At 48.3% G+C, this 26,482-nt stretch overlaps 1 protein-coding gene and 1 pseudogene across 1 annotated transcript in view; one reads left to right on the top strand and one right to left on the bottom strand.

Moving 5' to 3' along the window:
- LOC144617227 (uncharacterized) overlaps positions 1-10,111 on the top strand; it is an 84,480-nt gene extending 74,369 nt beyond the window's left edge. The window contains exons 7-8 of the transcript XR_013557513.2: positions 3,177-3,316; positions 6,248-10,111. The gene's annotated coding sequence lies outside the window, so the exon portion shown is untranslated. The remainder of the gene's footprint in view (positions 1-3,176; positions 3,317-6,247) is intronic.
- A 6,072-nt stretch (positions 10,112-16,183) lies between these two features.
- On the bottom strand, positions 16,184-17,061 carry LOC132680455 (Y-box-binding protein 1 pseudogene; annotated as a pseudogene).
- Between the last annotated feature and the right edge of the window lie 9,421 nt (positions 17,062-26,482).

Below are 26,482 nucleotides of genomic sequence, written 5' to 3'. Positions count from 1 at the left end.
CCCATTGCCTCACCTCCAAATAGATTTGGAAGAACTTCTGGATTTGACCTGGGATGAAGGGTCTGAGAGACACTAAAAGGGGTCTTCATGGCTACATAATCTCAGTTCTGGTCAGGGAGTTCCCAGTGTGGGAGGAATATATCTTTAAATGCCAAATCTGAGTGATGGACTAGAACCTTCAAGATCTTTCTATATCAAGAAAAGGAGTTTGTGAACTACAACTAGGACTACATATGGAGGATGATTATCCCAGGTGGAGTTTCCCTCAGAGGGCAAAACTGTAATACAGAGCTTGGGATTTGCTCAAAGGTATCTTCCTCCATCACTTGCCTTGAGTTGAGGGCTCAAAATAAGACAGGTAGCCTCTAAATTTACTCTCCACATGATGGAGCAGGTTTTGGAAGTGAGGTCATCTCTGAAGATAGGCCATTTTAGACATTAATACAGTCTCTCCATTTTGCAGCCAAGGAAAATGGAACCAAGCTTTCTCAAAGTCGTTCCCTGACTGGCAAGGCTGAGGCCGGAACCCATGTCTCTTGACCAAACGAGTCCAAATCCCAAAACCTGTTTCTGTCCAATGGCTCACTGATGCCTTTGAGTACTTGACACTTTTGTCTAGCTTGGCATGTGGACAAATCCTCCCTCAAGATCCCTCTTCTCCAGAAGAAAATGTGATATTCAGGCTGGTATAATCTTAAACACTTACGTTTAGGATCTCATAGGTGGACATTTAAACATCCAATTCCCTGCTTCCATGAGAACAAAATAGAAACTTGTTGCAAATCTGCCCAAAATACTTGTGATCACACCCATGTCTTTGTCAGTAGAGGTTGATGAGCAAGCCAAACATTTTCACACGAGTCAAGATCCTGCAACATCTCAAGGTCCTGGTCCTAGAGATCTCTAATGTGTAGCTGCTGAGACATAACCTAGTTGGACATTTTTTATTTGTATTTTTATTGTTTTTGGTTTATGTTTATAAAAGTAACAGTTAAATGTCTGGTTAATTGAGAAGTTATGGTTAGCTGACTTCTGGTTATCTGAGGTTTTTAAATATTATATAACCTGCTCTACCTGGGTCTTCCCAGCCTCCTCAAACAGGCTGTAATGAATATGTAATGGCATAGAAGCTTCTCGACACTTGTTAAAATACTGTGCATTCTTCCTCTCCTAGAGCGTGTTCATTATAGATACAACAGGAAAAAAGATAAAACGCCTGAGTGACTGACACCCAGTTTGGAATGTGAATCTCTCATCTTGGGTCAGTGTCCACAAGGCTCAAGGAACCAGGCAGAATAGGGCTTTGACCTCTTAGGCCACATGTGCTGGGGGTGCCAATGTTGCTGGTCTTTCCCAGAGGGGGGACATGAAAGCTGCCTGCCGTGACTTCAGTTTTTCACGTCTCCAAAGGGACAGCCCTCCTAGCAGGAGAGATCAGACTCCCCTCTCTCTCCCTCTGAGGCAGTCAGGTTACTCAATAATCTGTATAAATTACAGATTATAATATACAATATAATATACAATAATCTGTATACATTACAGCCAATGCCTTTGGCTGCCTGATCACCTTCCCTGGATCTGGTGATCGCCTTGTAGATCAGAATTCTTTTTCCTCCTTCCTTTAATCAAATAGAACAGCAACAATTAAATGTGTTCTTTTAAAAAAATTTTTTTGAGAGAGAGACGAGAGAGTGAGAGCAGGGGAGGGGGAGACAGAGGGGGAGACAGAGAATCCCAAGTCGGCCCTATGTAGTCAGCACACAGAGCCCGACGTGGGGCTCGAACTCACAAAACTGTGAGATTATGATGTGAGCCAAAATTAAGAATCGGATGCTTAACCAACTGAGCCCCCAGGTGCCCCTTAAATGTGTACTTAATATAATCACCCTTTCTTTTTTGGACCCTGGGAAAGCTAGTCTCCTCAGGGTGTCTGTTGTTCTGTTTTCCAGGTTTATCTTCAGGGAAGGGATAGAGACTTCTTGAAGCTAGCCAAAGGGAAGGGGAATTAATGTTAAGGTATATGTGCAACAATGAGGAAGTCCGAAACCTAGGACAGAAAACCGAGGTACAGAAGGGTCATCTGGAAATGGAACAGAAGGATTCAAGGGGGCTTCTGTGGGGTCCTCCTCAAATACTGCACCATCAGGACAAAATACCTACCTGCTGTGTCTCTTTCTTGCTCACTCACAACCATCAGTGTCTCCTTGTGTTTGCCCACTGCCCCAACTCACCCTTACCTTTGGCTTCTTTAGTTCTAAATTTACTTCATGACTCTTCAGAAACGATTTCTCCTCCCAATGGGAAATTCTCTTATTCATGGCTCAGCTTCAAGGGAGAAAGAGAGAGAGAGAGAGAGACAGAGAGAGAGAGAGACAGAGAGAGAGAGACAGAGAGAATGTAATAGGTTCAATGTTTCCTCCTCCACTTACATAGTTATTTTCTTAGAAACCATATGGCTCCTAAGTCACTGGAAAGGTTCCATTGGTTCTTTTTATGGGTTAGGCCCCAGCCCCTGACTCGATGAGCTGCGTGGAAGGGATCTAGATGGAGAAGCAGCAAGGGCTTTACATGGGTCAGTTTCCCTTTGAACAGAGTATCCACCAGGATGACCAGCATTTGAGAGTCTTTTTAGAGGAACCATAATCTATCCATAAATGGTTGCTTCCATGGAAGACTTGGTTCCACCGGAGACTGGAAAAAAAATGGGAGAAAGTGAGATGTGTATCTGTGGCTCACAGTCCAACGCACATTTTTCAATTGGAGGACAGAGCTGTGGGCGACCTGGCTATTTCCGAGTGGAATGGAAGAGACACACCCACAGCCACCGCGCCTACCCTGTGCCCGAAGCTTCATGTCCCACTCCGGAATCAAGACCATGCCTTTGCGCACACCGTCACAAGGGGGCAGGACAATATGGGGGCTTTGGGAAGGTGCGAGGATGCCCCACAGTCACAATGGGTGTTCTCCTGTTGCCCCTCTCGTTGGCCTGAGCCGAGCAGCTGGCAACAGCTCTCGCCCTTTCAGACAGAAATGCCTACAGAGATGCTATTGTTTCCCTTAGGTGACAAATGCCACAGGCCTGGGCCGGCCAAGCCATCCTGGAGCCCAGCTGCTTCCGCACTGCCACCACATGAGAAGGGTGCTTTGTTTTAATTGTCACATTTGTTGTTTGAAAGGATGCTCTTCAACCACGGAATTCTCGGGTGACCTTTCCGTAGGAATCACATGCAAATGTCCCAGTGGAAGGTCATGATTGGTCTGCAAAGGTCATCTCCATTCGTCTAGACGGTTGTCTTCACAAAAGAAGGAAGTTCAGGTAAGGAGCCCAGAACCAGAGAGCACCAGAGGAGAAAGGTCATCTGGTCTACCCTGTTGTGTCGGCTGGGCCCCACCTGCAGGTGGCACATCCGTTTGCTTCTGGCCTCCCACGGTTCACCTTGGCCTAGAATAGCCCTGCTGGCTTAGACGCCATCCCAAAGCTTCCCCAAACAGGTGCTCTTTGAACAGACGTTATGCATCCTCCAATTGCCCAGAGATAAGCCGTGTGCAGGAGGAATCTCTCTTCTGAGCAACTGAGGCTCTGTTGATAGGTTCTTTTCTTTTTCTTAATGTTTATTTTTGAGAGAGAGAGCCAGAGCATGAGCAGGGGAGGGGCAGAGAGAGAGGGAGACACAGAATCCGAAGCAGACTCCAGGCTCCGAGCTATCAGCACAGAGCCCAACACGGGGCTCGAACCCAAAAGCTGCAAGAACATGACCTGAGCCAAAGTCAGACACTGACTGAGCCACCCAGGTTGATAGGTTCTTGAAGGGTTTGTTGCGGGGACAACTTATTAATGATTCACTCTCCAAACAACACTATTTGAGTAACTGCCCTTTCTGAACCAAACAAAACAAAACACCCAGCATCTCTCTGGAAGTTTAGCTGAGATGAATTTGTCCCTATTACCACAGAGCAACCTCCTAACCCCTCATCCCCCATGTCAGGCTGGCAACCGGAGAGGAATGGATTTTAAGTGAGACACACTCAGATGGAAGCTGCCAGAGAGAAAGGCCTGCGCGTGGATTTCTGCGTGTGGGGAAAGGATTTCTTGCCCCTCTGCCCCGTCACTCTCACTGAAATCAGACTGTTCCTTTTCCTTCTGGGTGGAGGCCCTGGAGAAAACATAATTAACCCTGGGCGGGGAGTCACCCAGGGCAGGGGTGGGAGACAGGGAGGACAGGGAGGGCAGGGAGCATGCAGCCACAGACTGTGAGCTGGGCATGAAGGCTAGCAGAGAAGGTTCGAGAGGCGTGAGGGGATTGCCGGGCAGGAGCGTGAGGTTCTAATGAGTCATGTCAGCTGTTGACTGGGGATTCACAACAGCTGCGTGTGCGAGCTGAGGCACAGTCCTTGGGGAAGCAGGTGGCGGTGATGTGAGGGACGGCCTGCCCCGACCTGCCTCCATTAGCTGTAATTATGCTTGTGACTTCTGCTGGGGGGCGGCCGGGAGCCAGCGGGGGCCTGTGGAGACCACCGGAGACCCGCATTTTTAGCCCGTGGTCAGTCAGCTGTAAAACTGGGCCACATTTGGCAACAACAGAAGGAGCGTGAGGCCCGAAGCAATTTTTCTTTGAAATCAGCTTCTAAATTGCAGGGAGCCCAAGTAAATTGACACATTTACTAGCTTGAGCTCCTTCCCCGTTCCTGCTTCCTTGCCTCAGCCAGCCTCTGCTCACCGGAGCAGTTCTGGGCCTGGGGATGGGGGGGAGGGAGCGCTGCCCTGCCTGGGGGGCGGCGGTGATTTCTCTGTGCGCACATTTTCATTACTGACGCTGATGAGTGCTTTTCAACTTACAAACTGAAAATGCTCCCCCCCCCCACAAAAGAAACCTGGAATCTGCAGGAGGAACCCCCCCCCCATTAAATGAAAAGCAAAGATGGGGTGCCTGGGTGGTTCAGTCGGTTAAACGTCCGACTTCAGCTCAGCTCATGATCTCACAGTTCGTGGGTTTGAGCCCCATATCAGGCTCTGTACTGACAGCTCAGAGCCTGGAGCCTGCTTCGGATTCTGTGTCTTCCTCTCTCTCTGCCCCTTTCCTGCTCGTGTCCTGTCTCTTTCTCAAAAATGAATAAACTTTAAAAAAAAAAATGAAAAGGAAACAACTACCCAGTGCACATTGCACAGCAAATGCGAGTCGCACCGCGATGGAGGCCCTCTTGCCCATCCAGCCTCCTGGGTAGAGAAAGCCACTTTCTTAGCCGACGTCTCTTATAATGTAGCCAGCTCGAATCCTGGGGGGTTTGCTTCCCTAATCAGAACTGAAATTACATGACAGAAGAAGGGCCTCATGAGTGTAACACTGGATAGGTTGCCAGCATCTACGGCAACGTCTGTGTCACGGAGCCTGGAACTGCAGGGCCAGGTGGGCAGCCTTGAAGCGGTGGGTGAGGAATGTGGAGTTGAGAGACCTCATGTTCTAAGACTCAGGTTCCTCATTCTTCAGTGGGAATAAGAGTAACTACGTGAGGGCGCCTGGGTGGCCCAGTCAGTTCAGCATCTGACTCTTGATCTCGGCTCAGGTCATGACCTCACGGTTTGTGCATTTGAGCCCCGCGTCGGGTGGGCCCGAGCCCGTCTTTGGGCTCCTTGTTCTCTCTCCCTTTCTCTCTCCCTCCGTCTGCCCCTTACTCACTTGCACGCTCTCTCCGAAGTATAAAATAAATACAGTAAATACCATACGATAATAACTACCTGCGGGTTAGTTTGGGATTATGTGGTCACACACCAGCCCCAGCACACTGTAAGCGCCCCGAGCGTCAGCTATTCTTTGTCATCACTGAAGATCATCAGGCTCACCTTTTGCATTCGCGGCGATGGGGGAGCTCAGGCAGCGGGGGGATCACATCCTAGCATCTTCCTCGACGTGAGCCTTGACTTTCTGCCTCCCGTTCTCTGCACAGTCAGAGAGCTCACTGGGGCGGGGGTCGGGGGGACCTTCCCTGCCCCCAGTGAGCCTTTTGAACTCTGGCTTGTGCTCCTCTGCTGTTGTCCTCCTCCTCCTCCTCCTCCTCCTCTCCATCCGTCTTCACGCACTGGTGGAAGTCCTCCGACTCTGGGAAACCTCCCTGAAGTCCCCGTAGGGATTCCTCCTCGCCTCTTACCAGTGTGACACTGTGAAGTCAGTCAGCTTCAGATGAACGTATGTCACCTCTTAAGCCAGCGGGCACGAGTGGCCTTCTCTGCTTTTCTTTGCATTTTCTTCAGGACCCAGCCCAGGATCTGGCTCAACGCAAGTTCTCCGCAGATGCCCGCTTAATTTCTGGACTGCCGTAGAAGTACAGAGTGGGTTGAAAACTTGCAGAAGGATCAGAGTTTGTGGGGATGGTCTCTGGACTTGACCAAGCACCTTCTAGTGGCAGTGAATGATGGGGTTCTTGAGCAAACAGCTAAGAAAGAATTCTTGAGATGTCTTTGGTGCAAAAAGATGATTTTATTAAAGCACGGGGACAGGACCTGTGGGCAGAGAGAGCTGCACCGGGGTTGTGAGGAGTGACTGACTATGTACCTTTAAGTTTCTGGGGGTGAGGGAGAGCATTAAGTCTCTACAGAGTTTGAAAGCAAGGCTTTCAAGACCTTGAGGGGCTAGCTGCTGTTAAGATAAGGTTACTTTTAGTCTTTAATGAAACAGAAACATGAAGGAAGTAAGACGGCCATGAATTGCTTGAGCAAGGTCACTCTCTGCATGTTTCAGGCTGCAAGCTGTAGGGAGATTTAATTTCAGCTACATTTCTCTTGCCTGTGTTTCCCTCATCAGCGAACACAACACACAAGGGTGAGAATGAATGTACCACGCTGGGATTGCTGTTTCTTCCACAGGTGGGGGTGAGGAACACGGAAGTTCACCCCCCTCTTGCGTTGGCAAGCTCTGAACGTGGCCCAGGGTGGCAGGTTCTGCCAAGTCCTGGACCCAGTGTGCACACAGCTCTCGGCACAGGGAACCCACTTCTCCCGCGGGTCACCCGCGGCGTCAAGGTGATGAGAGACAGAAGCAGGTTCCATTTCCCCTCCTGGTTCCAGATGTCATGTGACCCTCCCCTCACTCCTGCAGGCTCTAGTTCATTCTTGCTGTCACCTGCCTCCGGCTTTCTTCTCCACAGATGGCTGACCTATAGTAACTGCACCTGGAGGTGAGACATAGAAGCAACAGCCTGCAGGGACTGCATGGCCAGCATAGCCTGCGGTCTCCATTGCAGAAGGTCTAGCCCCCCGTAAACGCTACAAATCCTTCCTTGGTAAATTACCCCCAGAGGTTCTCCTTCTCTGATCAGACCCCACCTGATCCAGTGGGTACAGCTGATCACACATGCAGACCCTCACAATTGCAGGTACAGTGGTAGCCACGCCTCGCGTCTAAGAGTTCACGTGCAACGAGGCAGCATGGACCCTGCCAATCCCCATCTCAGAGGCTGTGGCGCCCACCACGCCTTTTCTCTCCCGGGCTGTTGAGGTTGGGACTGGGGTTGACACAGAGGTGGTGGGACTTGTGCACGTGACCACAACTGGAGGAAGAGCGTGCTCAAAGGGAAGTGGACAGGATGAAGGTTGCCATGCAAAAGCTTGCCGTGACTGGTGGCGAGAGGGGCAATGCTTTCATTTTGGGGCAGCAGGTTGTTGCCTGGTGTCTGTGAACTGGTAGTGGGGAGGGATCCCAGGGAATCCCATGCTGCAGATTCTGAGGGATGCATTTGCCTTCAAAGCAGCAACAGCAGCTGTACCCGGTCCTTGAATGGTGCTGTGCAGGGGCCAGCTGGGGCCGCAAGCGTTTACATAGGAGTGGCCCCTTGGGAGGCAACACTGGAGAGTGGGGCCGATCACAGCCCTCCAGTGCAGCTAGGCTGCATGGATCCGAGGCAGGCTGAAAAAAGGAAAAACATCCAAAATGGAAGTAAAATATGCAACCATGTATATGTTCACAGGAGGAAAACATAGGGACGGGGAGAAAGGAGAGAAGTGGAAACAGTGAACCTCCCAAGACGCCCTGTTACGGAGAGATAAAATGAAACCTCCTGTCTGTCACCAGAATGCCATAATTTTATCATTCTTCCCACGCAATGCTATGCTATTTTGGGTTCTGGGGTTCCCCCCCACCTCTGTGTGCCCAGGATGTCTGAGAAACAAACGTGTAAGAAAATGTTTTATTCTCCCCAGCAAGGGATGGAGAATTCATTACAGGAAGCGCATCTCTGAGCTGCCTCCTCCGTGTCATCGTGCTCTGCCCTGCAGAAGATTTCGTCTGCGAGCAGAAGCCTAATGAATTTGCCCACTGTGGTCCTGTGCCCAGAAACTGAAATCCTGTTGTGCTTCACTGGTGGGATCCTTTTCCTCAGCCACGGAGCCAAGCAGAACGGAAAAGATGGCCAGCCTCCCTTTTGCAAAGACAATGTGTCTCCCCTCCCCCTTACACACCATGCCAGTGATTTCTACATTCTGCTGGGTCTAATTTCCTTTTTAAAAGGAAAAAGGAAAAAAAAACCCACAACAAGACAAAACAAAACAAAAGAAAGAAACTTGGAACTCTTTTGAGGACAAGGAAGGAGAAGCTGGAGGAAGGGGAAGCATTTGATGTCACCTGATTACCATCTGTTCACCAAGTTAGATATTACATCAAAGGAACAATCGAGAGCCTGTATAAACCAGGACACTGATGGTTGTCCTTGTACGTGTTGTGCCTCCCTTCTTGGCCTTTTCAGCCAGACTTCCTCTGTCTCAGGATGGCTATGGCCTTCATCACCTGTGCACCTCTTCCCACTCTGGATGAGGTCAGAGCTGCAGGCTGGGCCCCGGGAAGGTCCTGGGCGGGGTCCCCTCCACACCTCCGTGGTCGGGGCAAGCTTTCCTTGGTGGAGGTCACTCTGCCCAGAGCCCGGAGGCTGGGACAGCCCTATACAGAGCCCACCGGAGGCTGTGTTGTTTCCAGAATGGTATTTTCAGCAGCAGAGCAAGCCAGGAAACTTAAGGAAAGAAGCTGCCATTCATCTCCAGCAGGACACAGGACAGGGCAGTAGACTGGTCACCAGCCAGCCCGAACAGCCATCTGCTAAGATCAAGTCATTTCTCCTTGGAACACGATGACACTTCAGCCTAAAAAGGGAACTGAGCCAGTTTGGGACCTCGGCTTGGGCCCGTTCCAGCTCTGATAATAAAAAGTTATGTTTTCCTCAGAGGGGTCCGTAGTGACAGGGAAAGGACTACTGCCAGGTGCCCTCAGACCTCCCTGTTTCTCCTTGCTCCCCCAGACAGATGCTCTTACATCCTGCCATTTATATGCTATTCTGTGAAAGAGTCAGACCAAAGTGAGCCCTACAGTGCTTGGAAGATTTATTTTGCAATATAAAATGCACCTCCTCTCTGTAAGCCACACGACTCTCCTTTAACTCTTTACCTGGATGTTTCGCCATTTCTGTGCAAGCTGGGTGTTTCTCTGTGGCTTCTAAGACCGCATCATGTCTACCCAGAGATCTCTGATCGGTCCACTTTTTCCAAGTTCATCCATTCTTAAAGTTGAGCACAAATGCTATCTCCTCTATGAGGCCTTGGCTGAGATCCCAGAGTTCCTGCTTCCCACCCAAGGTGATCTTCTTTCTAGATTCCCCTAGAATTCCCCTGTTTATTGCAGACTAAATTTTAAGGATCCCATTCATTTCTGCATCACTTAATGGTTGTCTAGGTACATAGTACAGTGGTTAAGTATGTGGATTCTGGAGGTAGATTTTCTGGGTGCACAGCTGGGCTTACGTATTCACTGTGTGACTTGGGGCAAATTATTTAACCTGTCTATGTACCAGTTTGTAAGATGAGGATAATAACTAACTATCACGTATGACTGTTGTACAAATTAAATGAGCAAATCTCTGCTGAGTGTGTAGAACTGGGACTAGCAAGGCCCAGCAAAGTTGGTTGTGTTTATTAATATGATTTATTATTATTTTTTCCTTTAAGTTTCCTGATGGCAGGGGTCCATCTTGTCTAACTTTCTACTCTACCACAGTGTTTTGCATATTGATACATGTTTATTTACTTTGCGTATCGATGCACATTTATTTATAAATAAATAGATGTCCAATGAATAAATAAGACTCGCGTTCCTTACAAGCTGGTCTCATTTTCCTCCATTAGTTGAGTTACAGGAGACTTGATAAAACTGATATAGACTTTAAATGATATTATTAACACACCTCTTAAATATAATACATCAGATGATCATCCTTTCTATCTCAGCTTGCCATCTCATCACTGCCCAGAGGCAGTATAGAAACCCTCTTGGTGGCATTGTGTGGAGGTGGCATAAAGCCAGTCCTGACCCTCTGTGAGTCCATAGTTCAAGTCAAGCCTTCTAGCAATAGATAAATAATAAATCACTGCTGGCCTAGGTCTCTCTCTCATAGTGCCTGGCATCTGGCAATACTGTTTGACCCACCATGTAGAGACGGGCCCACTGAGGCCAGATGTGGGTCCTAGAAGTAGAAGTTAGAGATTCATACACACCCCCAGGTCTGGGAAGGGCTTTGGAGAAGCCATGGAATTTTTGTCATAGACCTGGTATGACTCCTCAAATTTTGGGAGTTGTCTCCACACAAGTATTGCTGTCCATAGTTCTGAAGATCATTTGTAAAAGGACCTGGTTGTTTCTGCTAAGCCTGGGTTCTGCTTGTTCCTGTTCTAGCTCTCTTTGGAATTCTTGAGCAGGTGAGAAAAAATATGGGGATGGGAAAGAGGGGAGAGAGAGAGAGAGAGAGAGAGAGAGAGAGAGAGAGAATATGAATTAATTACCAAGGAGAAAAAGGAGAGATTTCAATTTCAACACCTTTTCCCACTGTTGTTAACCATGAATGAGACAACCGTGGATCCCATCCAAAATATCCGTCACCCGAGGGAGGGCGAGGAACATGTGCACCCAGGGAAGACAAGTTATGTAAGTGTTGGCCCTGGGGAAGGCCAGTCTTCTGGGAGAGAGAAGGTGCACCAGCCAGGTGGGTGTGGATAATGAGAGTATCATGGCAGCCAAGTGATAGGAAGCATTCACAGCTCTTCTTTTCTTTCTTAATGAAAAACTCGCAATTTTTACACTGTGGCAGAGCAAATAGAACTGTGACTTACGATTCACGATTGATATTGTTTGACACTTTTCTCATGTCCCTTCTGGCTCGGAGCTTTACTGTGCTCAGCTTCACGGAGAGAAGACGCAGAGGCATGGAGAACCACAGTGCCCACTCTGTCCTTGAAGTCGTGTTTACAGCAGATGTTTCTTTCTTTATTTAAATTCATCCCCTGGACCTAAAAGCCTTCTCTGAGCAGAGTGGGAGTCCCCAGTTGCTTGCAGAACTAAGCGGGAAAGACCAGGTAGGCTCAGAGATCTGACTGGTCCAGGAAGGAGAGGGTGTCTTGAATAAATGACGGCGTCAAAATCCTGCCCAGTGATAGCTTAGACATGATTGTAAGGCAGTGTAAATTTCTGTATTTTGTGATGTAGTTGACCTCGGTTTATAAGCACAAGAAAACCTAGTGCGAACCCTGCCCCCAGCCCCGCAGGGATGTCTGTCTGGGGAGGGGCGGATCCAAGTAGACCCCAAAGCAGTGGTGAGCCACCCCAGGGGCTTCATTGAGTCCCTTTCAAACCAGTAAATACGGCAGTTTTCTGTTGAAAGCAAATATGATTACAGTGGTTTAAATCATTTAAGGCCAAATAAAATCTTTGCGGAGTCGGCTGAGGTGTTAAGCACGAATGTCTTGTGAGCAATTAAAATTTCAGTCCAGATCACAGCAGGAGCGGAGCTGCAGGGAAGGCAACGCACCTGCCTTGCGCATGCGCAGTGGGGGAGGCTCCTTCCCGAGATTTCCGGGGAAGAGGAGGCCGCTCCCCCTTGATTTCCCTCCCTGCGCGGGACAGTGGGAAGGGAATTGTGTCAGGAACTGAGCTGCGTGGCACCTTGAATGTTCCATGCAGAGCGAACCGCCCTTGTCCAGGCCTTGGCTCCCAGGCTGGAAAGTCAAGGTTGAGGTGTGCTCAGTTTGTACCGGGAGCTGCCCTCCCACAAACTGGAGGCTGTAGATTATGAGGTAGGGGTGCCAAATCCCATGCCACGGCCTGAGGTCATCCCATGCAATATTCCCTCTGAAGACCCTAAAGCTCTTCATCCAACTAGGGGGGGAGGGTAAGAGGCCCCTTCCTTGCCTGAGTACCCTGAGTACTATCACAGAGGACCCACTTTCTGCTTAGCTGAGGCACACCACACAGCCTAGAGGAGCCCCCAGAGCCCCTAGGACCACCTTGCCCCTAGCCCCTAACATAATCCTCAGGGGGCATCAGACAGCCATTTAAAGAGCAACCAACCTGTTTCTTATTGGATGACAGACTCAGTGCAAAATGTCGGGGGGGGGGGGGTGGCGGGGCAGGGAGGGCATCTGGCATATCAGCCTACATTTTAAAGGACTCGAGCCTTAGACCTAGCAAACCCACTTTCCAGGCATCTATGATATACAGATAGACCTGTGTGTATGTTCCATGTGTGCAGAAGGCTGTTCACTATGGCATTACAGTAGCCAAAGAGTAAAATCAAGTATTTATGAATAGGGAACAGGTAAGACACATGATGGTCCGCCACAAAATGGAATACCATGCCACTATAAAAAAAAATGGCAAATCTGCATGAACTGATACAGAAAGATCTCTAGGACATATTGTAAACGGAAAGAAGCAAGGCACAGGACAGTTTGTATCCTATACTGCTTTCTAGAACAGTGTTTCTCAAATTTTTCATCATCATCACCCCCCCCCCCCAAGAAACCTTTAAAGACATCCCTCCCCCGTGAAATGTTGATATCATGTATATCTGTCTATATGCGGTGTGTCTAATGTATATTTGTGATTTACACATAAAAAAGGGAAGAACTTTTCACTTCCCAAAATCAATTTTCACCCCCTTGGGGGTGGTATCACCCCAACTGAGGAAGCCTCTTCGATAAGAAAGTGAGAAAATATATTATGAAACAAATTGGAAGGCTACTTAAGAAACTGAGAACACTAGTTGCCTATAAGGAAGGGAGCCGATGGGGAGATGGGCACAAAGGTGTGATCAAGATTGCCCCACATAGGGGTGCCTGGCTGGTTCAGTGGGTACAGTGTGGGGCTCTTGGTCTTGGGGGTAGTGAGTCTGAGCACCCCCGGGGTTGAAAGATGACTTACGACTTAAAAAAAATAAATGTAAGTTAGAGGCGCCTGGGTGACTCAATCAGTTAAGCATCTGACCCTTGGCTTAGGCTCAGGTCGTAAGTTGGAGCCTCACATGGGGCTCTGTGCTGACAGCACAGAACCTGCTTGGGATTCGCCCTCTCTCCCTCTCTCTCTCTTTCCCTCTCCCCCTGCCACTCCCCCACTCGTGCTTTCTCTCTCTCAAGAAAAATAAACTTAAAAAAATAAATATAAGTTAAAAAGATTTCCCCTTGTAGTCTCTCTTCTATTATTCTTGTCTCTGAACTTTGCAAATGTATTATTGCCTATTGGAAACCATTAAATTGAAAGGCTGTCTACACTGTTCCCTAAACAAAGGGGGTCCCTGCCCAGGCTGGAGGCACCACCCGGGGGACCCCCGCTCCTCAAGAAGAGTCTTTTGTCCTCTCAGGTTTATTTTTCAGTGCAAAAAAGATTGCAGTTTCAAAGATTGCAGCTTCTACTTTAAAAGCAGCAGTCTGGGGGTGCCTGGGTGGCTTAGTCGAATAAGCGCCCAACGTCCACTCGGGTCATGATCTCGTGGTCTGTGGATTTGAATCCCGCGTTAGCCTCTGTGCTGACAGCTCAGAGCCTGGAGCCTGCTTCGGATTTTGTGTATCCCTCTCTCTTGCTACTCCCAGGTCGTGCTCTGTTTCTCTCAAAAATAAATAAAAATAAGCACTAAAAAACAAAAAAAATTTTTTTAAAGTAGCAGTCTGTTTCAAATCCCAGGGAAGAGGTTTCCAGGGAGTATTGGGCAAGCAGGCGGCAGCCTTTCTAAGAGAGAGAGAGAGAGAGAGAGCAAGCAAAATGAAGGAGGAAATCACCCGTGCCCTCTCTTCCTCCCTTGGCGAACACAGTCTGTCTCAGGGCCCTGCTGGGGAGAGGTGACAGAGCAGAGATCCATGGCCCAGGAGTTCAACCAGAGCCGGGCTGGGTCAGCTTCCTCCAAAGGAGTGTGTTTCCTCCTTCCACGGGCGGGGGTGCCCTCCCAAGGAGGAAAGGCCATGCTGAAGGTTGATTAGTGGATCAGCAATTCCATTGTGGGATTAACAGAACAAAACAAAAACAAAACACAACGTTGGGCTCCCAGTTCAGTGTGTCAGCAACTTTAATTTGATTGTGTAACGAGGCACGATGGTAAACAACATCTGCATGATCCCGCCCTAACCTTCGCTTAAATATCAAACACTGCGGTGTCTCATTTGGTACAAACGCCTGCCTTTGAATGAGTTCTGTTTGGTAAATGCCCCAAAAAGTCACCTAGGGAGGAGGCAGTTAGTACATTGGGGTCAAGTCCTGGCTGTGCCCCAAAGTCTGTAGAATGGGTATAATAATACTCAGTTTCCCCATCTGTAGAATGGGTATAATAATACCCATCTACATGATGATGCTGTTGTGAAGAGTGAGTGATTTGATAGAAGAAATGCTTCATAAGAGGATGATATCTTCGTTGTGGGCCTTGTTACTTCTAGGAGAGGGAGGAAAGGAGGGAAGGAGTCTTGCTTTTCAGAGTAGAGGCACTCGAGTAGAGGGCACTCGGCAGCTTGCTGAGCTGAATTGAAATGCCTCTGCCTTATTTGAGGGTGATTCTTGGAACAGACATCTCCCTTCTGGAATGTAGATTCATGCCTCAATGTTTTCAGAATGTGGAAGCCACTTGTGAGCATATGATTTGGCTCTCCAGGGCACTATGTGCAAAACGGCAGCCTCCAAGGCTGGGTGTTCTGCCCTGTTGCCACTATTTCCCTTTTGGGCCTCTGGGTTGTCACTGAAGTTTCGTGTCCTCTCCTCTTGCCACCTCTGATTGTTGCTCTTTGAAATACACGCTGGGAAGTACAACTTCGGGAAGGCAAGCAACATTTCCCTCTGCTAAGCCACACGGATGCTGGGCTCTGGGCTGTAAACCTTAGGATGCTTCTCTCAGAATTGCCTGGTTCCTCAGGACATTCTCTACCATAATAAATTACCACTGCACCGTCCATCCTACTAACTGGGGCTCTAACAGAAGAATCTGACCTTTACAGTTTTAAAGTTATTTATTTAAAAAAATTTTTTTAATGTTTATTTATTTTTGAGAGAGAGAGAGAGAGAGACAGAGCAAAAGTGGGGAAGGGTCAGAGACAGAGGGAGACACAGAATCTGAAGCAAGCTCCACGTTCTTAGCTGTATGCACAGAGCCCAACACAGGGCTCAAACCCACTAACCATGAGATTATGACCTGAGCTGAAGTCAGACACTTAACCAACTGAGCTACCCAGGTGCCCCTAAAGTTATTTATTTATTATTTAAGGTCTTTATTGAGGCACCTGGGTGGCTCAGTAGGTTGATCATCAGGCTCTTGATTTTGGCTTAGGTCATGACCTCATGGTTCGACGCTTCAAGGTACCGCTTGGGCTCTGTGCTGGCAGCGTGGAGCCTACCTGGGATTCTCTCTCTCTCTCTCTCTCTCTCTCTCTCTCTCTCTCTGCCCTTCCCTGACTCTCTCTCTCAAAATAAATAAATAAACTTAGAAAACAAAGAAGTTGTACCTTTAAGATCTTTATTAACAAGTGTTTGCTGTTTGTTGATCCTTTTGAAAAAGCAAGTCGGAAACTATTATTATAGATTAAAAATGAGGTTCCTAGAAATTTCAATTTGACCACATAGGAAAAAAACCTCTAAAGGTGTGTTGAGAAAAACCAGGTTTTAAAACACACATGCACGCATGCACACACACACATTTGTCATGACCAAAAAGAGATTAGGTAAAAATAATAGAAACCCCATCCTGCATAGCTAATGCAGATAGTTTGGGTATCTGATCAATGGGCAAAAAGCAAGCACTTAAGGCCCTCAGCTCCAATCTTTTGTTCATTTCTTATTGCTGGAATTTCATATTCGTTCTTGTTGGATGCCTCAACCAGCCGGTGGTGGAGACGGTCAGTGAGCATTTACTCAGCCCTGCACTGCTCATGCTGGAGCAAAGTCTCAGCCGGTGGGTCCGCTGCTTTGGTCTCTGTGCTATCCAGCGGTTTCCAGTTTTCTGAGCCTCTGTGTGGGAAATTGAAGTTTTGTGGGTACTAACCTTGAGGGACCTGCTGACCTTGGGTCTCATCTCCTTGATTCCCCTTACCTTCTTCATTGCCATCCTCTCTAGGCCGTCTTTGATAAGAAGGGACCCCTGGGAAGTCATGGTCTATAACCCCGATACACATTCTGTCTTTATGGCCTACCTTCTTCTCCTGCACCCCGCTTGTCAGCCCCCTCCACCTTTTCTCCCCCAACAGAAGGGCTGGGATCCTGGGGTCCACGCCCACAGTCTGTGCTCAGCAGGAAGCTGGGAGCCTACGCGCAGTATGGGAGTGCCGGGACTGTTGGCCCTGATCTTGGGGAGCCCTCCAAGAGCCATCCCCTCTCTTTTCACCCTACTCTCATCGCTTTGGTAGCTCCGCTGGTGATTGTGTGGAGGACCCGGCCGATCTTGGATAGTCTATAATGCCTCTGGTGAGCTGTGTCACCGCCTTGCACTGGAACCCCACCAGGGCACGTGACCTTTGCTGCCCCTGTACCCTTTTCTCCTGCAACAAGATCAAATTCCAGTCTCTCCACCAACTACACCGAGAAAGTTCTTCCTGGGGCTTTTCTTCTTTATGGCAGCCTTGGTGTACAAAATACGTCTTCCTCAGTGTCCTTTTTGTTTATTGAAACCATATTCGTTTCTCACAAGGAACCATTTTATTGTTCCCCAAAGCTTCATTGCAATGACCCTGACCCAGCAGGCAGAGGTCGTGGATGTGAGTCCTCTGCCGCTGCTCCCTATGCTTGGCATTGACCTTGTGGATGAGGGCGAGGCAGGGACTGCTGGGCGCGATGGCAATTAAGCTGGTGCCATGCTGGAGCTGCACAGGGCTCTCTGAGCTTCCTTCTTTTTAAATTAAAGGAAAAAAAGATGCTTGTTGTGGAAAACAGTTATAAAACAAACATAAAGCATATGCAGAAGAAGGCAATAGACGTTACATATAATCCTGCTACTTAGAAATAAGGAGTATTAACATCTAGGCATATAGACATCTATGTATATATGCATATGTGTGTGCAGGTATCCCTATATATACATATAGATGGAAAGAAAAACAAATATGGATGAATATCTATGCATGTGTGTGTGTGTATATTTGTGTGTGTGTATATTTGTGTGTGTGTGTGTGTGTGTGTGTGTGCGTATTTAGGTTGGATAGTTTTGTTTGTTTTTACTTTTATGCACAAATGGCATACACACCGCACAGGGTCGCGTGATCTGCTTGATGCCTTCTAGAAAATTTGCTAATATATCGCAACCAACCCTCAAAATCAATAAACACATTTCTTATACATTGTCCCTGACTCTCCATTTAAGAAGTTATTTTAGTTTTTGACCACGATAAGCTCGAGGTACTGAAAATCCTTGCACAGGATTTTGTTCAAATTCTGAATTCTTTCTTGAGGCTACGTGTTAAAAGGCAGACTTCCTTGCTGAATTGAAGGTTTGCACGTCGTGCCAAATATAAGCAGCTGTTCTTACCAGCTGTGCGTGTCCTTCTTTTGCATCATGCTTAATATTGTCCTTTGCCCACTTTTTCAAAAAAGATATTGGTTATTTTCCTATCTATTGATAAGATTCCTTTCTTCATAATAGACATTAGTTGCCCACCCTAGTGCTTAGCATTGGCTGCCCTGTCTTTTTTTGTTGTTACTGTCAATTTTTTAAGTTTATTTATTTTGAGAGAGAGAGAGAGTGCAAGCGAGGGAGGGGCAGAGAGAGAGAATCACAAGTAGGCTCCAACCTATCAGCGCAGAGCCTAACATGGGGCTCCATCTCACAAACCGGGGGATCATGACCTGAGCCAAAATCAAGAGTCGGACGCTCAACTGCTCAGCCAACTAAGTCAGGCGCCCCAGCATTGGCTGCCCTTTCTGACACCTGTGTATTCTGCTAAGTACCACTAACAAATCGATTTTGTTCAACTCCGTTCAAACACACGCTGAACTAAAAAGCCAGATATTTCCCCATCACGTTATCCAAAGTGTTATCCGTGTTGTTTACTGGGTTCTGCTGCCCCACTGCCACCCAATCAGAATTTCATTTCTTCCATCAACTAAAGCAAGGTCATTCCTGCCCCTAAAGCTCCAGGAAAATTGTCCCTGTTTCTCAAGTTGTAGTTCAGACATCACCAACTCCAGGAAGCTTCCCTGATTTCTCTTTCATTGTAATCCCTTGACCCTTTCTTTGAACTCTTGAAGAACTTGCTGTCTCTACACATTTAGCAGTTCAATTTGATATTCTTTTGTATTATTAGTATATATGTGCATATAGATACATGTATGCCTATACATATTCCATTGATCAATGAAGGACCCAGTATTTCTCATTCTCCTTCTAAATGTTCTTTAAAGACTAGGGCAGAGATGACGAGTTGTTAATGATTGGCTGATTGATTAAGAAAGAAAGACCATGAGCAATATTTCTGTGCTTAAAAGCAACACTAGAATGCATAAAAATATTGAAGGTCACCAGTAATGATGGACTTTCCCCTCTGTGTAAGTGGGGATACGTGGTACCCTGGTAAACCAGAGAGTGATACATTCAAAGAGGAGGTTGAATAAGCTGTTCTACTTGCTATCCAGTTTAGCTCCATATTGTGTGTGTTTCCCAAGGAATCATAGGAAACTGGGTAACTCAGTGTTTGTCTGTAATACTTGGGATGTGCTATAGGTGTGGTCTCTTGCCAGACAGTTTGCCATCTCACCAGATAGGAGCCCTCATGGGGTTCCCAGGGGAATAAATAATCCAGTAGCAAAATAACCCTTTCTCTTGCTGATATGGACCCCCTCTGGAGTGCAAAACTGTGGTGACTTATTATGATAATGAAGCCTCTGACTTTTGGCTCTCACTTCCTGAGAAGGGGTGAGGGGAGGAAGGAAAGAAGAGGAAAAGGTGAAAGAAGGTCCCTACCCTGGAATAAAAGAGGAATCTCTAGGAGCACCTGGGTGGCTCAGTCGGTTGAGCATCCCACTTTGGCTCAGGTCATGATCTTGTGGTTTGTGGGTTCAAGCCCTGCTCTGGGTTCTGTGTTGACAGCTTGGAACCTGGAGCCTGCTTCGGATTCTGTGTCCCCCTCTCCCTCTGCCCCTCCCCTGCTTGTGTTCTGTCTCTATGTCTCAAAAATAAACATTAAAAAAATTTTTTTTGAAAAGTGGAATCTCTACAGAGTTTGGAGGACTGGAGGTGGCCTCAAGTAGGGAGGCCCCTCCTTTAGAAGGAGGTCCCCACCCCAGAGGTCCAAATCCTAAGTCTGATTCTGCAGATGGGGGCTCTGAGCAGTCTTTTTTTTTAATGTTTTATTTATCTTTGAGGGAGACAGCATGATGGGAGAGGGGCAGAGAGAGAAGGTTGGGGGGTAGGACAGAGGATCTGAAGCAGGCTCTGCACTGAGAGCAGAGAGCTCTGTGCGGGTTTCCATCCCACCACCCTTGAGATCATGACCTGAGCCAAAGTCAGACGTTCAGCTGACTGAGCCGCCTGGGTGCCCCAGGCGCTGACCAATCTTAACCTTTTCAATCTTCAGCTTCAGTCCATACAATGGGGAAGAGTTGGTGTCTCTGGTATTTCACAGACACAAGGCAGAACAGGATTGAGGCTTTGCAATGATGTCAATAACTATTACTTCGGTACAGTAATTCTTTGGCGAAACTCTTAACAGTTCATTGTTTTCAGAGGGGCTCCAAATGCCCAAAGGCTATCATTCTTCCCCTGTGGCCACATGAGGCAACGGTGGGCGCCATCCCGCCAACTCGTGTTTCAGATTCCACAGCGGACAAGGATGGGTGCCTTGTTCCAGACTAGAAACGGTGCCCGCGGAGGGGCCAGAATTATTTGCTCAGATTGGCAGATTGCACTTTCCAGAAAGAGGAAACCTCTTCTTCTAGAGCAGGCTGCTCTGGATGGCAGTAAGGCGGTGCCCTGCCAGGCTCTGGGGCATCGCCCGGTGGGCTTGGAGGGAGCAGGGCAGCCCAGGGCTGGCCGCGTGGTGCCCTTGCAGGAGCACTTGCCTACCCACGGGAGAGACGGAGCGGCGTAGGCGCCTGGCGGAGCCTGCCCCACCAAAAACTACTGTCTGAACATTTCAACCCACCGTTGTAAACGGGACATTTCATATACAGATGCAGATGTCCTGCCTCTCTTGAAAGATCAGCCTATCCGACGGCGGTGGCTTCGGACTCCCGTTGTCTGATGGCAACAAGAGAGTTTGCTCTCCTGTTTGCTTCTGCCTCCGCTTGGCCTCTCTGGCACTACCCATGCCCGTCAGATTGCCAGGCTGATCAAGGTCAGGAGGGCCTCTGCTGCCCCACTCCCCAAACCCCCCTTGAGATGGAGCTGGGAGCAAGGTGCACTGTTAAAAAGAGAAGGGCAACTGGTGGAAGATGTTGTTTCCTACACTTCCCCTTTGCTCCGCAGAAGCAGCGGACAAACAACCGACCGGCCACAGTGAGGATGCGCTGAACTGCCCAGGAGGGAGGATGCTGTGCTAGGAGGGAGAAGACTGGCTTTCCTGAGCTTTGTGCTAAGGGCATGGACCTGAGCCTTTTCTTAGGAGCCAGGCTCTTCCAGGTTTGCATTCCCAAGTGGAGGGGCCGCACAGCCCGGATGCTGAGGGGTCTCTGGGCTTTCACAGGAGCCCAGCATCCAGCGCCCTCCTCCCCTCGCCCCACTGGTTTTGCCAGACCTCAGGACTTCTGCAGAGAGGAGAGGCGCTCCCTGGCCAGGTGACTTTCGCATTTGTTGCCTGCACCACCGCCCCTGGCTTCTGAAACTGTTTGTGTGGTTGCTGTTGCTTGTGTTCTTGCACTGGAAATATGTAGCATCTAGACACTTCCTTGGGATGTTTTCAGCTAGCTCTTTACCATCCTGGATTCCGCCTGTTGCCTTGTTTCTTCTGGCTAGCGGGGGCTGCTGCCCGGCCCCTTCTGTTAGTTCTTGTTTACCTCCAGGTGGTATTCTTCCTTTCAAGACAGGATTCTGTAGCTCGCTCAGCTCAGGGCGAGCTGTTAACATTCTTTTCCTGGGGCTAGTCATCTTGCAGAGCCAGAGAGGCTTTGGAGTCTCTCTGCAGATTGCACTCTGCCCGCACCAGGTCCCCTGCGGGCATCCAGTGGTAACTGAGTATCAGTTTCCATGGTTCTAGAAACCTGCTCTCTTGGGGGCGCCTGGGTGGCTCAGTCGGTGAAGCGTCGGACTTCGAATCAGGTCATGATCTTGCAGTTTGTGGGTTTGAGCCCGACTGGGCTGGCGGCTCAGGACCTAGAGCCTGCTTCAGGTTCTGTGTCACTCCTTCCCTGTTTATGTGCTCGCTCTCTCTCTCTGAAAAATAAATAAATAGACTTTAAAAGAAAGAAAGAAACTTGCTTTATTGAGGGAGAAGCAGGGCTGGGAAGGATGAGGCTGAGGCCAAGTTTCTGCAAATCTAAGTACTAATTCCAGAGCCACACCTTGGACCCTGTCTGCCACTCATGCTCTAGGCAGACGAAACCACTCATGGAAGTCTGGGAACAAAGGGTCCCGGTTCTCAGAGAGGAAGAACAGAGGAGTCTTATCTTCCTACAGCAACAGTCCTTATGGGATCATGGATGTCTCAAGACACAAGGAGGCTCCGGGCCCTGTAGCATCCCAATAGAGGCTGGTTGGGAACCAATAGGGACTCTTCCTGCCATGTGCAGTATAGACTAGATGCAGACAAGTTCAAGTTCACAGACCCACTGACATTCAGCCAAAGGCCTGTTGGGAGTCTGGAGCCCAGGAAAAATTTCGGATTGGAACTTTCATTGGAAGGATTGGAACTTTCATTGGAAGGCAGCCCAAAGCCCTGAAGAGCTATTATCCACCTGCGAGCCAAGAGGAAGGCAGAGGCCATTTTCAGGATAAGGTAGAGACAACTCCTCCCTCCCTTCCATCAATATTTCTTTTCTTTTCTTTTCTTTTTAAATTTTTAATGTTAATTTTTGAGAGAGAGAGAGCATGGGTGGGGGGGGGGGGCGCAGAGAGAGAGGGAGACACAGAATCCGAAGCAGGCTCCAGGCTTCGAGCTGTCAGCATACAGTCCGAGGCGAGGTTCAAACTCATGAACCGTGAGATCATGACCTGAGCCAAAGTCAGAGGCTTAACTGACTGAGCGACCCAGTCTCCACCCTCCATCAATGGGTGATGGCCACCCTCCATCAATATTTCCTTACACTGGAAATTCAAACCAAAAGTTTGTCATTTGCTAGGTACGTGGCACCTTCTCTGCTGGCCCTAGACTCTTGTCCTGGGCCGTGGCTTTGTGCACAGCTCCTGCCAGAGAGGATTCAGCAAAGCTGAGAGGGCAGGCTCTGATCCACCAAGACTTATGAATTGAAAAAGAAATCTGGCAGCACTCACTCTGGGTTTGGCCTGGGGGCCCCCCTATGCCCTGGAAGCTGGGGTCTTTGAATGGATTTATCCTGCAGACGGTGGGGAGACATGGGCCCCCTCTGCCAGCAGAGAACGGAAGGCTTCCTGGCCTCCATCTGGATACATTTCTTTTGCTGTGGCAGGACAATGTCGTGGCCCCAGAGCAAATCCCTCAGCATTACTGGTGGTGGCTTTGGCTCTGAGCTCTCTATCAGGGCAAGCGCCTGGCTGTGGGTGCGGGGCCCTGGCCGGTGAGGGCAGACACAGTGCAGGCAGCCGGTGGCAGCTGCAGTCAGGGAAGGGCCTCTGCAGGCCTAGCCCTGGCCTCTGGGCTTACATGCTATGCTTGATGGCCAAGGGGAAGGACAGCTAAGTCCAGTCCCACCTACTTAGGACCTGAAGATGGCCTCAGGCAAAAGTGGAGGGCCTGAGAAGTTTCCCCTCTACCCTTCCAGCTGCTGACTGACCACACCCTTTAAAGGCACGGCCCTCCCATTATGGCCCAGCTGTGCCAATTCTGCAGTTTTTAGGAAGAGCTCTTTTGTTTTTAATTTTTTAATGTTTGTTTATTTTTGAGAGAGACAGAGACAGAGACAGAGACAGAGTGAGTGGGGGAGGGGCAGAGGGAGAGGGAGACACAGAATCGGAAGCAGGCTCCATGATCTGAGCTGTCAGCACAAAACCTGATGCGGGGCTCAAACCCATGAACCACGAGATCATTACCTGAGCTGAAGTCGGACGCTCAACTGACTGAGCCACCCAGGCGCCCCAGGAAGAGCTCTTATTTTGCAGGGCTTTGTTTTTTTTCTAACCCCTATGGGGGTTGTTAATATAGTCCTTACCTCAGTGTTGAAAACGTGCTTTTGGGCACCTGGGTGTCTCAGTCGGTTAAGCGTCCAACTTCACCTCAGGTAGTGATCTCGCAGTTCATGGGTTCAAGCCCTGAATCCGGCTCTGGCATCGGGCTCTGTACTGACAGTTCAGTGCCTAGAACCTGCTTCGTGTTCTCTCTCTCTGCCCTCCCCCATTCTCTCTCTCTCTCTCTCAACAAAAATGAAACATTTTTAAAAAAGAAAACATGCTTTCACATTTGAGCTGCAAAACGGTCCTGGGATGTGAGTAGACTTCTTACTGGTATGTGCATACTCCTCCCCATCCTCACACCCTCCTTTACAGACAGGGGTCCCAAGATTCTGAGAAAGGGGCGAATTGGCCCCTTTACCTATGAGGTAAAAGCTGTGACTTCTGGGGAGCCCCGTGTTGGGAATCAGAAGGACCTGGATTCAAATCAAAGCCCCGCCACTGGCTTGCGAGTTCGCATCTTTTAGTTTTTTTAGACCATTCTGAGCCTGAGCTTCCTTATAAAAGGTATAAAAAGGGAATTATATAATGTATGGGGTTGATAGGAACAAGAAATGAGAGCACAGGGGAGGCGTTTGGTCATCGTGGAAATCCTGGCTGTAGTCTATTGAAAGCCCAGGCGCCATGTTTGGTTTTTATTTGCTCACATACCACTCGCGTAGAGCCACCTCTTCATGGCCATATTCCGTCAGCGATGACCCCAAGTGAGACTGAGGTGCTATTGCCGGGACATTTCCCAGCGTCCTCACACGGAAACGACCGGGTTTCATTATTTTGTCCCTACATTATCTTAAATAGTGCGAACCCAAGGGGCCCTTTCCATCCTCATTCCCTGGGCAAAGCACTTGGTGCTCATTTCCAGGATCTTCTTGGTGACTCTCAGGTATTGGTTGGCAGATCATTGTACTACCAAGGCAGACAGAGCAGAGCTGAGGATTTCACATTTCCAAAATACACATCATTTCTTTTCACACAGAACTTTCCATTATAGGCCCTTACAAACCCGTTCTGTGGGTTTCCAGCTGTCAGTTCTACCTCTCACACACCCACTGGCACTGGCTAATGTTGGCTACTTGACCGTACAAACGTGCTCACGTCTAAACACAATCCATAGTGTCCACTAGAGGACGCTCTTTCCTCCTGCCTTCCATGGCCTTCCTCACCCACAGACCACCTTCCCGGAAAGAATGCCCGACACCAAGACATGTCTTCTCCCGCAGCTGGAAGGCAACATCTCTCTTTCCCTCAGAAACTCCTAGCACTTGTCTGTGTCTCTCACATACCGACTTATCCCAAAATATTCATTTAATCTAATCTTCCTGGTTTACCACCTCTTTTCATAGAGGGACTTGAAGACAAATTCCTTTGATTCATCTTTGTAGACCCATGATACCAAAGATTGTGCCTTTCACATATTTTCAGGTGAATTAGCAAATTACATAGACACATTAAAACCTTTAAGTACGGAAGAAAATGGTGGAACTAGCTTGAATTATTGAAAAGTGAGAATATATTTGATGCTATGTAGTCCTATTATTTTCAAATATATACCTTCAACTAGGCTAATCCAGTCTTTCTTCATCCATATCATTAGGGAACCTATGTCAATGAATAATTAAGTTATGACTGATATTATATCAATTATTTACACGTACTTGATGTTTCTGAAATACTTCTGAAGTCTTTGGAAAGAGTTTTTTCTCCTCCTCAGTATTTTACCCATTTCTACCTTGACATCTAGTTTATTAATTTATTGTTCATAGCTCATGCATAAATATATTTCAGCCCAACCTCTGTCTGAAGGACCAAAATACAGTCTGGGAGAATCACCAGTCCTGGGAGATGCACCATGAAAACAATCTATTTTGTCATCCAATAATTTTAGGAAATACTGCCATCCTATTTCTAACTTTTTTTTAATGTTTATTTATTTATTTATTTATTTATTTATTTATTTATTTATTTTGAGAGAGAGCGTGAGCAGGGGAGCAGCAGAGAGAGAGGGTGGGAGAGAGAATCCCAAGTAGGCTCTGCTGTCAGCACAGAGCCCGACATGGGACTCAATCCCATGAAGCATGAGGTCATGACCTGAGTCAAAGTCAGACACGTAACTGACTGAGCCACCCAGGCGCCCCATCCAGTAACCATTTCTTGGAGCCTCCAGTGGGTATCCGAAACCCAGACAAGTTGCTAGGAATACACAGGAGACTAGGAGACTGTCTCTACCCTGCCCTGAAGACATTATCTGAAAACAAATCCTGACAAGGCAGAGTGAGGACAGCAGTGGTCGTTTGCAAGCAGCTCATGGAAATAACCCCTCTGTCTTCGGCATCCACCACTAGGAAGGAGCAGGGTCACTTCCGAAGTCCCCAGTCTGTGCCACCTCCCCCATGGTGGGGCACAGACAGAGGTCTCCTCCGAAGCTCAGCCTCCCCCTGCCTAGCTCCTGCCACAGACAAATCTGAGAGGGTTTCGCACCCTCCCTCCCCACCATTTCCACTGGGTGATTTTAGGTTCAATCACGTGTGCTGTTGCCAATAGTCAACTGGTTGGTGCCTGAAAATGGCAATTTCAGATGGTTCAACTCCACACTTCTTTCTCCCTTGGTGCCTCTGTGAGCTTCCTTTGGAGTAAGGGCCAAAGAGGCGTTTGCACAGGAGGAAGCAAAAGGACTGTTGCATGTGGGGACCCTGTCACTCCACCTGTCTCAATCCCTATTTCCCCCAGCTCTGATCTCCATCTGTGGTTACCTCTTTTTCTTTTTTTTTAGTTTTTTTTTTTTTTAACATTTATTTATTTTTGAGAGACAGAGCATGAGCAGGGGAGGGGCAGAAAGAGAGGGAGACACAGAATCCAAAGCAGTCTCCAGGCTCTGAGCTGTCAGCACACAGCCTGACGTGGGGCTCCAACTCATGGACTATGA

The sequence above is a fragment of the Panthera onca genome, chromosome A1 (genome assembly GCF_046562875.1).
Source record: "Panthera onca isolate mPanOnc1 chromosome A1, mPanOnc1 haplotype 2, whole genome shotgun sequence".
In the NCBI taxonomy this organism is placed as follows: Eukaryota; Metazoa; Chordata; class Mammalia; order Carnivora; family Felidae; genus Panthera; species Panthera onca.
This window is presented reverse-complemented; position numbering and strand designations above follow the sequence as displayed.